Source organism: Saccostrea cucullata, unplaced genomic scaffold, assembly GCF_032062105.1.
Source record: "Saccostrea cucullata isolate Sc308-1 unplaced genomic scaffold, CSIRO_AGI_Scuc_v1 ctg1677, whole genome shotgun sequence".
NCBI classification, from domain to species: domain Eukaryota; kingdom Metazoa; phylum Mollusca; class Bivalvia; order Ostreida; family Ostreidae; genus Saccostrea; species Saccostrea cuccullata.
The window spans coordinates 77,469-94,707 of NW_026919189.1; the positions used below are offsets into that span (position 1 = coordinate 77,469).

A 17,239-nucleotide genomic window follows, 5' to 3' on the forward strand; every position below is an offset into this window, starting at 1 on the left:
GGTTGACAGTTGACACTTCCCTTGTATTCTAGTGTTGACTGGAGACAGGTCGACGGTTGACAGTTGACACTTTCCAAATGATCTACTATGGACTTGGGACACTGACCCTAATCACAGCTATAAATGTGAAACTAATCCTAATCACAGCTATAAATGTGAAACTAACCCTAATCACAGTCATTTACACAAGACTAACCCTAATCACAGCTTTTAATACGAGACTTACCCTAATTACAGCTATAAATGTGAGACTAACCCTAATCACAGCTGTTAATGCGAGACTAAACTTAATCACAGCTTTTAATACAAGACTAACACTTATCACACTTACGAATGCGAGACTAACCCTAATCACAGTTATATATGCGATATTACCAACTGTCAACTGTTCCCGGTCGACAGTTGAAATGATTAGATGTCAACTGTCGCCTGTCGACAGTAGAAATTGTTAAATGTCAACTGTCAACTGTCCCCGGTCGACAGTAGAAATGGTTAAATGTCAACTGTCAACCGTCCTCGGTTGACAGTAGAAATGGTAAAATGTCAACTGTCAACTGTCCCCGGTCGACAGTAGAAATGGTCAAATGTCAACTGTCAACTGTCCCCGGTCGACAGTAGAATTGGTTAAATGTCAACTATTCCCGGTCGAAAGTAGAACCGAATCACCATTTTTATAAATAAAGCTTCCGCATAGGGACTACATACCCTTATATTGGAGTTGACCCTATATATATAAAGCACTAAAAATGACCAACGACACGAACAATACAAATTGTCAAATTTTCGGGACGCCCTGTCTCCCTTCCTCAGGACAAAGAAAAAGGTTAAAAAGTCATGAGAACAAAGGAAAAAGAGAAACAAAAAACAACTAGCACTACTACTAAACTACTAAACACTATATATTTACATACTGAGTTACATGATTTGGAAATTTTTAAGAACACTATTAAAAAAAGAATCTGGACCACTATGAAATGCGTTCGGTCTATCGGATATACTCGGGTGTAAATTCCTTGGTATTTTTACAGACATCGTTATAAAAGGTTTCATCTGATAAAGTCAGGTGTAAGACTGATGAATTTTATAACCCCTTCACCAAAAAAGGATTTTAAAAAAGCATTTGACTGCAAATGACGAAGTATGTGATTGTTTTCGCGTTTTAAATAGTTTTTCCTGTTAATGGTTTAACTTGGCATTATATTTCAGATTGTTGAATTACCAAGAGCTTCAAAATCAATTTACATGCACTGCATTGGACGATATGAAAACTGGCTTATGTTTAACTGCTCTGGATTTTAAACGGTAATAAGCAGGTGTATCAAAGTGTGTTTAAAGACACTGCACAGTTTGAAACATTTAAAACAATGTTATCTTTAAATATATTTTAGTAATTATAACTTTAAATAAAATTAAAATTACAATTGTTGCATCTATATTTTTACTAATGAATGAAACAAAGGAATTAAAATTATACACAGGAATCGCTGTATTTTGAAACATACTGTATTACATTTACTTATCATTAAATATGTCCATGCAATTTACTAGTGAAGCAGTATTTTCATAATTATGTATATATGTATGTTTTTATTTCTACGTGTAAAATATAAGCTACGGATATTCTACAATAATAAAAGTAATATAGCGTAAAAATGCCAACAGAAGCCAATCGGATATTATAATATTCTAAATGTTTTATCACTGCACGCGGAGGAAACGTGTCTACAATTTTGGTATCGGTATTTTCTAAATTCAATTTTGATATACCCACAGTCATAGGGAATATTTCGAAATAGAACTCAATTTTTATTCAACAAAACTGAGTATGAAACATATTTTCCCGAATTTTTATATTGAGAATTAATTGGTTTAAAATAATTTTTAGTGGAAAATATCTCACCTAAAACAATCTTTATAGTTTATTTTCAGCAATAAAAGAGTACATGTAAGTCAACAAACAACTCAAGTTACTGGAGTCTGACAAGTCGACTCATGGGAAGGACTTAAGTTCAGAACTCGCGGTGGTATATTTAGAAGTGTCCTCCAATGTGACCTCCTATTGTCGAGCTGTCATCTCAACCTCAGGTAAAACAAAGCTCCCAAAAATAGAGGTCGCAATTAGGTATCTTGTAAGATTAATTAATTTACTATTGATAAGCCTGTCAGAACTGCAAATGGGGTTTTAAATTTTAAATATAATCAAACATTGAAAAAATTACCATCAGTGAATCAAACTTGCCAAACTTTAAACATACCACCAGAGCTTTCTGGAGCTTGTACTAGATTTACCGCTTTTTAGCAAGTGATACTGCCGATTCAGTAATAAATACGCATATTTCCTGAAGTTTTTATGCATTATAAGGAATTCATTTAATTTTCATGAAAAGTTTGAATGAATTATGTGCACCGGTAAAAAAGAAATAGCTAAAAATCCAAAATCCGGGACCGTCGGGAGTCGGGAAGACTAGATTTACCGTTTGCCCCATTTTAGTCACACTCGGTCTCGGATAAAATTTGTAACAAGAATGCTCAAGGAAAGGGCATTTCAATGCCTACGAATATACCAAAATTCATCCAGACGCGTGCATGGGGATCAAGTAAAGGACACATTGGCATCAGCTTTGAACAATTACGCTGACTTGAAATTGACTCCTCTACGCATTTCAGATTGTCATTTGGGTAGAAGTTTTTCCCAAACATCTCTGGATTTTGAAGAATTCATGCCAAGTAACGAAGATCTTTATCATGTAAATTTTTCAAAACTTTTTAAAAATGGATTTGACTGTTTACACAAATGTGTAGATATGAAGGTGAATACCTTTGAAACTGTTCGTTTAAATGGGGTTCCTGGTGATGAAAGGGATCATTATGCTGCACTGAGTGCACTGCTGATGTTTCTGTACGATTTGAGTGAGTATATTGCACGTATCATTATGGTCTTCCAAAACTTCTTCTTCTTCTTCTTCCAATAATGTGCCTGACTCCAAAGTTGGGCATTTTCGCACATGTTTGTTTTTGTATGTTTGTTTCACACACTTTACTTTTTGTATGAAAACATCAATTTATTCAGACGAACAGGTGGTCTGGGTGGCCTCCTTTGTTTGGAGGATAGCTATTTTTAGATTATGGCGGCCGATTTTTACCATATGATAATTATGGAGACACTACCAAATGCTTTCCCATAGACTTCCATACAAACTTGAGCACCTGTCCCCCATATATAAGGATAAAGTAGTGCTTTGACTGAAACAATATTAACATATTCATACATCACTGTATATTAAAGTAATGTTACGGAGTTTATTATTTCTACATTCCACACATGAATTTACTGTCGACCGGGGACAGGTCGACGGTTGACAGTTGACACTTTCCTTGTGTTCTAGTGTCGACCGGGGACAGGTCGATGGTTGACAGTTGACACTTTACTTGTGTTCTAGTGTCGACCGGGGACAGGTCGACGGTTGACAGTTGACACTTTCCTTGTGTTCTAGTGTCGACCGGGGACAGGTCGACGGTCGACAGTTGACACATTCGTTGTGTTCTACTGTCGACGAGAACAGGTCGACGGTTGACAGTTGACACTTCCCTTGTATTCTAGTGTTGACTGGAGACAGGTCGACGGTTGACAGTTGACACTTTCCAAATGATCTACTATGGACTTGGGACACTGACCCTAATCACAGCTATAAATGTGAAACTAATCCTAATCACAGCTATAAATGTGAAACTAACCCTAATCACAGTCATTTACACAAGACTAACCCTAATCACAGCTTTTAATACGAGACTTACCCTAATTACAGCTATAAATGTGAGACTAACCCTAATCACAGCTGTTAATGCGAGACTAAACTTAATCACAGCTTTTAATACAAGACTAACACTTATCACACTTACGAATGCGAGACTAACCCTAATCACAGTTATATATGCGATATTACAAACTGTCAACTGTTCCCGGTCGACAGTAGAAATGATTAGATGTCAACTGTCGCCTGTCGACAGTAGAAATTGTTAAATGTCAACTGTCAACTGTCCCCGGTCGACAGTAGAAATGGTTAAATGTCAACTGTCAACCGTCCTCGGTTGACAGTAGAAATGGTAAAATGTCAACTGTCAACTGTCCCCGGTCGACAGTAGAAATGGTCAAATGTCAACTGTCAACTGTCCCCGGTCGACAGTAGAATTGGTTAAATGTCAACTATTCCCGGTCGAAAGTAGAACCGAATCACCATTTTTATAAATAAAGCTTCCGCATAGGGACTACATACCCTTATATTGGAGTTGACCCATATTTCACATGTGTATTCCTTGTGACAAGACTTTCCTTTCGGCACCACCAAATTTGACCTTTTGACCTTGACCTTGGAATTTGACTTTTACTTAAAAATTTCAAAGTTTTACTTTGGCCATAACTTTTGAACAGTATATACCAGGACATTTATACTTCACATATGTACTCTTTGTGGCAAAACCTTTTACTGAATACCACCAAACTTGACCTTTTGACCTTGAACTTGGAGATTTACATGCTAATGAAAAAAACTTTAACCTTGGCAATAACTTTTGAACGGTAAGGGCTAGAGCTTTCATATTTCCTATGTGTAATCCTTGTAAGAAGACGCTTTATTGGTACCAAGATCTTTGACCTTTTGACCTTGACCTTGGAGTTTGACCTACTTTCAAAAAAAATCTTGACCATATCTTTTAAAGGGTAAGAGCTGGTGTTTTCATACTTTACATATTTAATCCTTGTGACAAGACCTTTCATTTGATATTGGGACCTTTGACCTTTTAACCTTGACCTTAAGTTTGACCTACTTTTAAAAAAATCTTAACCTTGGCCATAACTTTTGAACGGTTAGGACTAGAGCTTTCATACTTCACATATATATTCTCTGTAGCAAGAGCATTTATTGGTTACCAATAACCTTGACCTTTTGACCTTGACTTTGGAGATTTCCGGACATATGAAAAAACATTAACCTTGGCAATAACTTTTGAAGAGTAAGGGCTAGGGCTTTCATACTTCACATATTTAATTCTTGTGACAAGACCTTTCATTCAATACCAATAACCTTGACCTTCTGCATGACCTTGATCTTGGAGTTTTACATTCTTATGAAAAAAAAAATTATACTGGCCATAACTATGGAACATGGTGATAAGGCTTTCATGTTTTACAATTTTATTTCCAGTGAGGAGACCCACTTTGGGTACCAATATATTAATTTTGCATCTAAGAAAAGTTTAATCTGAACTATGTTGCAATACGGGGGCATCAGTGTTTCACAACCACATCTTGTTTTTTCTTCTTCTTCTTCCTAGATGCCAACTTTGAAGCCTCATATCTCACTCATTTCTCAATTGATTTCGTTCAAATTTTCAGAGGTACTAGAAGTTACTAAACTCTATCAAAATACTGTCTAAAATTTCAAAATGTCACTTCCGGTTTTGAGTTATTTCCCTTTAAAGGAAAATTTACAGGCTTTCGTTTCCAGACAAAGGCTCAGAGACGGCTAAAGCTGGAGCAGAAATTCTACTGATAATAGATAATAGATAGAATGATAGAAGGATTGAAGTTGTGCACATCAGTTTTTGTTTTTCGATTTCTCTATTCAAAATGGCGCTATATAGGGGTAAAAAATTAGAACGCTTAAAAGAGCCAAAATTACTCATATTTTGCTTTTGATCTTCTAAACTAAAAATATTTTGTTAAAATATATAAAAAAAATAATTTGTGCAGAATTAGACGATCTTTCAAATGGAATCTCGGAAAAAGGGCTGACCCCTAAATTAAGGGATCTAGAGGGGCAAAAAGTTCTTTCAATATATCTCAAAAAGTATTGGGAATTTGCTATACATCAATGAAGCAAAGTTGTTGAAAATCTCGGGTAAAATCTACTGATGTCATCAAAATATGTCTTGTGACGTCACTTCCGTTAAACCGGAAGTAGTGCGAAACTGCATATTTTTGTCATTTTTGACATGTTTTGGGGGAATATTTGTCACTAGAAGCATAAAAATTAATATTCCGTCCGTCGACGTCACTTCCGGTCAAACAGGAAGTAGCAAAAATGGCTTACTCTTGCAATTTTCAACATAGGTTTTGAAGATTTAAATCATTAGAGACATCATTTCTCTCTCTCTCTTTTTTTTTAATAAAAGTTACTTCCGGTCAAACAGGACGGAAGACCTACTCGTTGCTTTGCAACGAGCTTTGCTCTAGTTATCATTATAATTACAATTACCATTACTCTCATTCAGAAAAGTAATTCATTAAATTACAATTACTTTGTTAAAGTAATGAATTACATTACACATTACATTTTATAAGAGAAAAACACAAAACGTATGACCACACAATTTATACCTATGAATTAACTTTAACGTTTTTTGCTCAATTAATTTGCTTTCCCTCAGATCTATAAAAGCAGTATTTGGATTTTGGAATTATGTATCATGTTCATGTAGTTTACCAATCCAATCTACAGTTGACAAAGAAAGTGGTTCAGAGCACTTTCAATGTTGTACTAGTTTTATTCAATATCTGATGTTAGTTTCTCTGTTGCTTTTTTTTTAATCAAATGATTTATTAAACATTTCCTACTAGATGTTTTATGTAAACCTCAGATAATACTATAAATGTAAAAGGAGTTCAGTATTAAAAACTTTAAAAAATGAATTAATTAGCACTTCTAATTAGCTAAACAGGTATAATCAATGAATCTATAAACTAAACATAACCAAAGGTGATAAATAAATTACAAGTACCTTGATGTAGCTATATAGGGTTTGAATTTTTAGGCCTTAATCTACCAAAGATGAATGATGGTCAATATATTAGTCTCTATTTATATTTGGCCTTAGTTTCTCTTTGTGTCTACAATAAATCATACTAATCTTATATCATGTTAACCAAGTCCATTTTACCAGAGTGAAAAGGGAAAAAAGCAGAAAAATATAATTTGTATCTTAATTTTAAATGTAACTGGAAGTCTCACCATGCTCACTATACAATTGTCTTGTCAAGAAGATTTCTATTTAAAAGAATTATTTAGTTATTGTCTATCAATTACCATTTAATAATATGATAATGAAAAAAATGTAGGATTTTGGATTTAAATTTTAAAGCTCTAACATTATTTAAATAAAAGAAATAACCTCTTAGTGATAAATATTTGTTTCAGATTCAAAAATAGAAAGAGAATAATATACAAAATGTAATTGAAATGTAATTGAAAAGTAATTGGTCATTACTGACATTTTTTTGAAGTAATGCATTACATTACAATTACTTGTAATTGAAAGATGGATCAATTACACATTACACAACATTACTTTGAAAAAATGTACTGATTACAATGCATTACCGATACATATTACCATTAACCCAGGTCTGTTTGTTACCTGTAACCAGACCGACCCATTCAAATTACCCCAGGATGGATTTTTTTTTCTGACAAATGGCAAAACTTCGTTTGATCAATCAGCTGATTCCATTTATTGAAAAAAGAAAATTAGCCTGAGCTTAACTTGAGACATAAAATATATCAACCTTAGTAGTTTTCATTTACCTTAGTTATAAAGAGTAATCATTATTTTAACAACAATTTCCCCCTACACTTTCTGAAGTTCGTTTTCTGCCGCTAGGCAGCCTATTTGGATGCCATGTTGGGTGTCCACTGTAAATGTGACACCTGTATATTCAGTCCGGGGATGTTTGACCTTTCATAAGCAAAAAAAAAAAAATAAGAATTCCCGACCTACCGACCCTTAATTTTTGGGAATGTTACAGGAAACAAACATATATATTTTTTTTAAGCCTAAGAAGTCTTTTCTCTTATTGACCAATCATGCGCCAGGTTGCATTTTCACCTAGCTCCGCACAACTTTGGTGTCCAAAATGTCTGCGCCCATGTAATTGTTTATGTAGGAGTTTTTCCTCATAGGTAATTTCTGAATTTCCTCTGCAACTGACCATATGTGTCTTTGTTTGTTCTAAACATCACCCCCGGGTATAGAGTGGGGCCACAATGGACAATCAATCACATTGAATTGATGTACAATTTAATTTTTGTTGAAAAATCATAATATTTAACATTTTTAATTCGTTTTAACTTATATGTATTGTGTGTTGCTATCGCCAGTCGTTTCAGTGACAATTATTGTCAATAAAAATAGGGAGAAGTACCCACAGGCACTTGTTTTTTATACAGGGCATCCCCTTCTTATGTTTACCACTACTAACTGTGATACTTAATTTTTACTACTCTCGAATCTCCAATTTTGTATCTCGAAATATAAAAATAAGTAGGGATGCCCCGTATACAAAACAGATGCCTGTGGAAGCACCCGACAATAACAAAGCACAACCCATTGTTTGTTTTATTTATTTCAACTTAAATGTATTTTTTTTTAAGAAAAGGATTGCAGGGTCCGTGGAAATATTCCGCCCAATGAATTTTTCTCATTTTTACATGTTATGTGCCTTATGTCAAGAATACAATTATATCAAAGTATCAACCACAGTCATCAGGGTTATAAGGAAGTTATGGTTGCCATGGCAACCACCATTTTTTAATCGTTTGATATTTATGAGATGAATGTTTTATTATGCCATACACGCGCAACAAAATTGAAACAAATGAAATAAATTACTGCAAATAAAGAAAAATATGCTTCATCATGTTCATATTTATTGATAATAAAAATTGTTTTGGAAACTTTAGATAATATAGTTGTATAGTAATGCCATTGTTTTCGGGAGAAGTATTAATTGTAAATTTTCAGCAATATTTTTACTTCAATAGCAGTTTTGAACGTCTAGACAAAAATTGCCCAATGAATTTTTCCAAAACTAATATATGCTGTACTAGTCTTTATAAGTGACTTATAGTTAAAATATGAAGTAAGGTAATCAGATTAGTTTTGAAGCTACATGCATCCCCCCCCCCCTTTTTCGATTTTAAAAAAAAATTCACAGATTTTCATATGATGGTTTGTTGTTGGACCTTAAATATGCACAATCTGTTTAGACAATAAAGGCCATATGTATAGATAAATAAATACCTTTTTCACTGAAAATCTTGCAGCTGATGCTCATTCAGGGTTGCAAATAACATTTAAACCCTAGGGGACATGTGGGCCCCCAACTTCACAAATTTTACTAGCCCACTTTGATATTATGGGGCCCATCCTTTTTTTTCACTTTGTAAAAAATCTTTTCATATTAAAACATAAGAGTAAAATACTTAATTATCAATAGTATTTTATTTTTTCTTTTCAAAATTTTCCTGAAGACTTTTATACTACTCAATGTATGAAATTCCATGTTATCATTCAATTCAAATTTACTTCTTTTGATTTCAGTTATTTCAGGGCATGTATTTTGAATAAGGCTTAAAAATTTTGATTCTTGCAACATTTTCCAAAAACCAAGGGTCAATATGTCGATTTTTTTTGTTTCTAAATGTTTGGGTCTGAGGGCCAAACATCCCTGGACTTAAATTAACCAGGTGTTATATTTACAGTGGACACCCAACATGGCTGCCCAGCGGCAGAAAACGAACTTCAAAAAGTTGTTGGGGGAATTCTTGTTACAATAGTGATTACTCTTTAAATTTAAAATAAATGTTTATTAGGTTGACATATTTTATATCTCAAATAAAGCTACAATAAATATTTGTTGAATAATGGAATCAGCTGAATGATCAAACACAGAAAAATCCGCCTGGGATAGGAAAACGAAATTACTTTGAATAGTAGAACCAAGCGACGATCTGATTATGGAAAAGGTCCCATAAAATTCTTACTCGCCATGTAGGCGATAATATTCTCAAGAGCTGGTCGCCCACTGGAAAATTTACTCGCATTTGCGAGTGGGCGAGTGGTTATTTAATGCAACCCTGCGAACCTGTATCTGCATTATACATGTTATATTTTTTGAAATAGATATCTTCATCCATGAATAATCTTATTTGGCAAATTATAGTTATTAATTTTAAATATTTACATTAACAAACATTTTTCCTTCCGATTCTTTGCAACTGAAAGAACACTCCATTTTTTCCTGTACATGGATGAGCGCTTTCTCCATTGTGACGTCATAATGACACTTACACTTGACGTCAAAACTATAGATCTATACTGTTTTGATTCAAAAATAATTATTGATTGGAATAACTTTTTGCGTTGCTTCAGGATATAGTGAAATGTTTATGTTCACGTCCCTGTGATTTTTCAAAAATTAAATTCATTTTTTTAAACATATTCTAATAAGCATGAGGAGTGCAAATGTTTTTTTAATGGACATATCTTCCCTCTCTGAAAGTGTGTTGTGTTTCAATACGATGCATAAAACATTTTACAACAATCATTCAGGCTATAATTATATGTGACGATGATTTGATGTTTACATGGATCTTATAGGAGAAAACAAAATACTATGCAATTTTTTTTGTAAAAATATGTCTTCTAGGCTTAATTGGTAGTCTCCACCGTAACACGTGTATCAAATCAATATTTATATCTAGTATATCACGCTTTTATTGGAAATTATCTATTGTATAATACGTAGATGTAGATCCTATGGTAAAAACAATATTAAATAAATTCTACTTTTAAAACGAGGACATAAATCTCAAGATATAAATTAAATTGATTTTTAGTAGAATAGATTTCAATGTTCAGAGATACACAGTAGATAGACGTGTCAAATATTAAAACATGCACGAACAGATAAAAAAAAAATATGGTCAATGCTCACCAACACTCTCAGTGTATCATAGCAACCTTTAATGTCTTATATATTCTTTCTCTAATTTAGAAAAAACAAATCCCTTTTGTTATTAGCGCAAACATATCACGTTCCTTATTCCGGAAATAGTTTCAGCAAACATTCATTTTTTAATCACCAATGAGATGATCATGTGACGCCGTGCAATTGCGTCCTTAACCTTTTTTTTTATACATGTACATTTATTGTTTTCGGGCTAGTAATTGGCAACCTCGGGCTAATAACTTTATCAATGTCACTAGCCCAATGGGCCAGTAATTAATTTTTGTAATTGCATACCCCTGGAAGCATCTGCAGGTGGTGTAGATTCAAGTTTGTACAAATCATGACCCCTGGCCTGGGGATAGGGTGGGGCCACAATGGATGATCAAACACATGATCAAAGGTTAACATAGGAAAACATACATAAAGGAAATAATCATCTCAAGAACTGCAAAGCCATGGTTTATTTTATCTATTTGAAAGCATCCTCTGATAGTGTAGATTCAAGTTTGTTCAAACCATATCCCCTCTGCCTTTTAGGGGTAGGTTGGGACCGCTCATACATTTAAGCTTTTTAATACTAAACTGATTTTTGCTTTTTTCCTAACCACATAACTCAGGTAAGCGATGAGGCCTCTGGGTCTCTTATTTAACTGCAAATTACTTTCTGCAGTGTACAATGTGGTATTTGAATGTTATGCTATTTTTGCATTACAGAATTCCATGAGAATTGTTTGAAAACCCCCAAGGCAAATGCATTTACTGGCAAAAAAGAAGGAGAAATAGCAGCACTGTTGACTAACCATTTATTGTCACGCTTAGTTTATGGAAATAAATACCTAATCAGCAATGACTACCAAAAACAGCCAACCCAGTGTCCATGTATAAATCCAACACCTTGTCGGAAATACATTTCATATGGCCAGACAGGTTTAAGTAAGTTTTGTTTATACAATAAAATAGAAAGAACTATGCATGCTAACTCTAGATTCCTGACTACATTTTATAGCCATTTAATTCAATATTTATTACAGTTTGGCCATAAAAATCATGATTGTTTAATACAAAGAATAGTTCAATGGTAATTGATTATTTTAATACCAGGGCTAAATTGTAAAATACCTGGTATCCCGAATTCCAGCTCTTGAAATAAGTGGGGTAGATGATATTTTTCACTGAAATCGGGCTATAAATTAGTGTTGTAAAATCGAACAAATTTTACTATCAATTATCAAATTGAATCTGAAGAACACAATCAATTATGTAATCGATAATTGGAACTATTAGAAAAGATTTAATTTATTCATCCTGAGAAGTATATAGGTAGCGCCTTTCCAACAATGAATTTTAGAGTAAGATTATTGAGGTTTTTAATTTTTTCTGCGCAGAGTTTTCCTTGTTTTGACTGCATGAAATTCACTTTAGCCAGTGTAGGTTGGACCATTTTTTTAACTAGATGTTTTATGGTAGATGTGTCCATTTCATGCCGGTGATATTTTTCGAGATGAAATTGGAGATCCATTTTATTTCCTAAACAAATTAAAACTAACCCTATGAATTTGAATGTTCATTAAAATTTTGACAGCACGAGTAGAATTCCATGACATGTGACTGTGAACTTCAACTTACCTTTACTTACCCTTTCAATGTAACTTCGGTACTGCTCTTTTGCAGTGCAAAATGATATTATAGTTTGGTGAAATATGACATAAAGTAATTGTTAAAGATACGTCATTTAATTGTCTATCAACAAAAATTTTGCCAAACGTTACAAATTTGCCCTGAAAAAGTGTAGTACCGTAGTTATCGTGAAGGACCAATTGACATACAACTTTTATTCAATTTACAAATAACCATGTCCATCTGTAAATTATTTTTGCATTAAGGCGCATTGCCCTTTTCCCGAAAGCCAAAAAAACTCCAAACTTTAGACCTTGTTGCACCAGGATATGGATATACTGTAAACCAACTTTTATTCGCGATGACTATATTTTGCGATATACCTGGAATAAACTAGTTCACGACGATTAAATTTCGCGATCAAGCCTATTTTGATCTGTTGTTAATAGACATATCTAGACTTTAAGGACTGGTTCACGGCGAGAAAGATTCGGGAAATAAAAGGGATTTAAGTTTGTTCAAATTAAGGGCCACACCCTCTTCCAAAGTGAGATAATTATGAATTAGCTTTTAATTAAATCTACTAGTGTATCTTATGCTTTGCAAATAAACGATTTTAATAATGACTTCTTCTGAAACACCAAATCCAGTTCATAAGATTATAATTCAATACAGGTGTCTTTTTATAGGAAAAGTTTTAGCTCACCTGAGCTGAAGGCTCAAGTGAGCTTTTCTGATCAAATTTTATCTGGCGTCTGTCTGTCCAGCTGTCCATCTGTCTGTCTGTAAACTTTTCACATTTTTGACTTCTTCTCAAGAATCAATGGCCCAATTTCAACCAAACTTGCCACAAAGCATCCTTTGGTAAAGGGGATTCAAGTTTGTTCAAATGAAGGGCCACGACCTCATTCAAGGGGAGATAATTGGGAATTTATGAAAATTTGGTGGTATGTGTTACCGCTTTTGGGTCATTAGACATTCCTAAGACAATGACAGTTTTGGGTGATTAGTCACCACAACAGACTATACGTCCCTCAAGACACCGAAGAGTTCTGACAAATGGCGGGAAGATAGTTAATAGTGACCAGAGGTCTTACCGGGTAATTTGGGCCATCTTTCATGGTAGCAGAGCGTGTAAATAGAGAAAAAACTATGGCTAGTAGCTTCAAGAACCCTCCAGCATTTGATCAAAAGTCCATGACCTATGAAACATGGAAAAACGAAGTTGCAGTGTGGCAACTGGTAACAGAACTGAAGAAAGAAAAACAAGCCCTGGCTGTGTCATTGTCCATGACTGGAAATGCTAGAGAAACAGCAATGGAGCTTCTAGCGGAGGAATTAGGAAAAGAAGACAGTATGAAGAAACTAATGGCACAATTAGATAAAGTTTTTCTTGGAGATGATAAATATAAGGCATATGAGGCCTATAAAGACTTTGATGTGTTTAAGAAAACAGAAAGTATGAAAATATCTGACTACACTGTTGAGTTTGATAAACGATACAACAAGGCCAAGAAATTTGACATGGCACTACCTGAGGCAGTTCTTGCCTTTAAAATCTTGGACAGCCAAGTAATATGAAGCTTGTGATATTTTGTGACTCGTCCCTAGGGAACTTGCCTGATGGAGGAACTCAAGGACGACATTTTATTGCTCTCTTTGGATATAATGGACTCTTCTCACCCTTAACCTGGCAGTCAAAAAGAATCAGGAAAGTAGCAAGAAGCACACTTGCCGCAGAGACACTAGCAATGGCCGATGCCATTGACAGTGGAGTGTACTTGGCTTTGCTTTATGGGAAATTGACCAATAGACCAAACTTACCCATTATTTGTGTAACTGACTGTCACTCTCTCCAAGATGCAATTGCATCGAATAAGCAAGTATCGAAAAAAGACTGAGAATTGAGATTACTGGTATTAGAGAGTTGATCCAACAAAAATCAATCACTGACGTCAAATGGATAGAGAGCGAAAATCAGCTGGCTGACTGTTTGACAAAGAGAGGAGCTTTGTGTCTTAAATTATTCAAAGCACTACAAGATAGTGTTTGCGTAAACAAGTGCTTGAGACAGTAGAGAGTGTCTAGAAAACTTTGTAAATAGTGTATATATGTTAAGTTTGCAAAGACAGTATTTAGTTGACTTTTGGTTATTGCTGCCACAGGACTAGATGGCAGTTTTCTATCTTAAAAGAAGAAGGGGAGTTTGTTACCACATTTGGGTCATTAGACATTCCTAAGACAATGACAGTTTTGGGTGATTAGTCACCACAACAGACTATACGTCCCTCAAGACACTGAAGAGTTCTGACAAATGGCGGGAAGATAGTTTATAGAGACCAGAGGTCTTACCAGGTAATTTGGGCCATCTTTTCAGTATGTTTTAAAAATCTTCTTCTCAAGAACCACTGTGCAAGGAAAGATGAAACATCTTCAGGTAGTGTAGATTTAAGTTTGTTCAAATCATGACCCCCCGGGAGTAGGATGGGGCCACAATGGCCAATCAAAGTTTTGCAAAGGAGTATTTAGGGAAAATCTTTTTAAAAATCTTCTTCCTAAGAACCACTGGGCATGGAAAGATGAAACTCATGTGGAAGCATCCGCAGATAGTGTAGATTCAAGTTTGTTCAAATCATGACCCCCGGGGGTATGGTGCATGGGACCAAAATGGCTGATCATAGTTTTACATACGAGTATATAGGGAAAATCTTTAAAAATCTTCTCAAAAACACCCTGTGGGGATCCGGGTTAGAATAGGTCCTCAGTACCCCCTTGCTTGTCGTAATAGGCAACTAAATTGGGCAGTCCTTCGGATGAGACCGTATAAACCAAGGCCCCGTGTCACAGCAGGTGTGGCACGATAAAGATCCCTCCCTGCTCAAAGGCTGTAAATGCCGAGCATAGACCTAAATTTGCAGCCCTTCACCGGCAATGGTGACGTCTACATATCAGTGAAATATTCTGGAGAGGGACGTTAAACAATTCACAATTAATCAATCAATCTTCTCAAGAACCTCTGGGCCAGGAAAGATGAAACTCATGTGGAAGCATCCTCAGGTAGTGTAGATTCAAATTTGTTCAAATCATGACCTCCGGGGATAGGGTGTGTATATATATAGGGAAAATCTTTAAAAAAACTTCTCAAGAATCAATGGGCCAAGAAAGATGTAACTCATGTGGAAACTTTCTAGAATAATAATCAAAAATATTTTCTTATATTATACTACGTGTGCCTACCTTAAGTAATTTAGGTGTTACTTACCATGGATCAACAATGAATCTTCAACTATATTTTTGCCTAACACGTTTTGTACTGCCATCGTCCCTTTGGAAAATTCATTTTCACGATCCCATGGTCCTTACAACTTTCAGTCAGAAGTTCGTTTGATGTAAAGCTCAAGCATACTGTTTTCATAGATGCAGATAGCAAAAACTCTAAATTTTGAACACAATTTACTCTCTTTCGAGGCATGTCAACATCAACGGTGCTACGTCATCAGGTTATACGTCATCAATTTGAATTGGCAATCATTCATGTAGTTTCGAAGGGGAAGTCTCAAAGTTTTGTTAAAAAGAAAGTTGTATAAGATAAATAGAACATATATAACTGTGTGATTTGATATTATCCAACTCCTTGAAATTGTGTATATTCGCTCAGCAAGCCTCGCGAATATATACACAATTTCAACTCGTTTGATAAAGCACACAAATCACACAATATAGATATCCACTATATATACAGCAAAGTCAATATGTATCATCAATTTGAAAGCATCTGTAGGAAGTATAAATTTGTTTGTTCAAATACCCCCCCCCCTCCCCTGAAGCCACTTTTATATTTAAACTTTTCAATACTGTACTTATTTTTGCTTTTACCTACCCAGTTGCTCAGGTGAGTGATGTGCCCCCTGGGCCTAATGTTTATTGTTATATTTGGTTTACAAGTTAAAAATGTTAAAGGTCTTTTAAAAAACTCAGAGTTTAGTAAAATAATAATTAGGAATTTTTTATTGTAATTTTAGGTTATAAAGAGCTTTCGTATGGACACCCAAATATAGTTTTAATGCCTGATGACCATGATGAGCAGCAAGATTATATCCCTGTGGCATTTTATGAAGAATCCAAAAATGATGGGGTTGATGATAGCCCAGATAAAGATGATTTGCTGAACAATGACACATCAACAGATATGTGTGAAATCAAAACAAAAAGCACACATTTTGACAAATGCGCAGATCAAATTATTAGCCAAGCAATCACCTTTAGTTTTTATCAAGGAAATGTTATCAACAATAATAGTATTTCACCAATTACGACTTTAATTCCATCTCTGGTACTGACCCCTGCTCAATATTACATAGTTATGTATGATTATGATAATGCTGAGTAGTGGTCCTGAAGGTTGTTCATTGTGGGATAAGAGCGAATTGAAGTTCAATTTGTCTGCTGTCCTTCACATTTGGTTGGTGCTCAATTATTTTGACTTTATTCCTGCTCCACGCCCAAAAGTAGAAAATTTTTTAGAGGGGAGCTGTAATTTCACAACATATTACAAAATAAGCATCTTCTTGAGAAAACAAAAAATATTTCTCAGAAATCATCTTTCAAACCTCACTGCCGATACAGATATACGGAGCGAAGAACTAATGATCTGGATGCAATGTTAGGTGATTAAATGTAACAGGGAAAGAAAATCGAAAATGAAGGGCTACACCTTTCTCCTAGGAGAGAATTACAAATTAATGCATAAAAAAATTAATGACATCTTTTATAAAATTTTTCAAGAACAAGCAAACCAGGTGAAATGAAACATATTGAATGATTCCCAGGTAGTGT

The 17,239-nt window shown here is 34.6% G+C and overlaps 1 pseudogene; it reads left to right on the forward strand.

Annotated features, from left to right (window-relative positions):
• Window positions 1-2,525: 2,525 nt before the first annotated feature.
• Window positions 2,526-17,078, forward strand: LOC134282141 (uncharacterized; annotated as a pseudogene).
• Window positions 17,079-17,239: the final 161 nt, after the last annotated feature.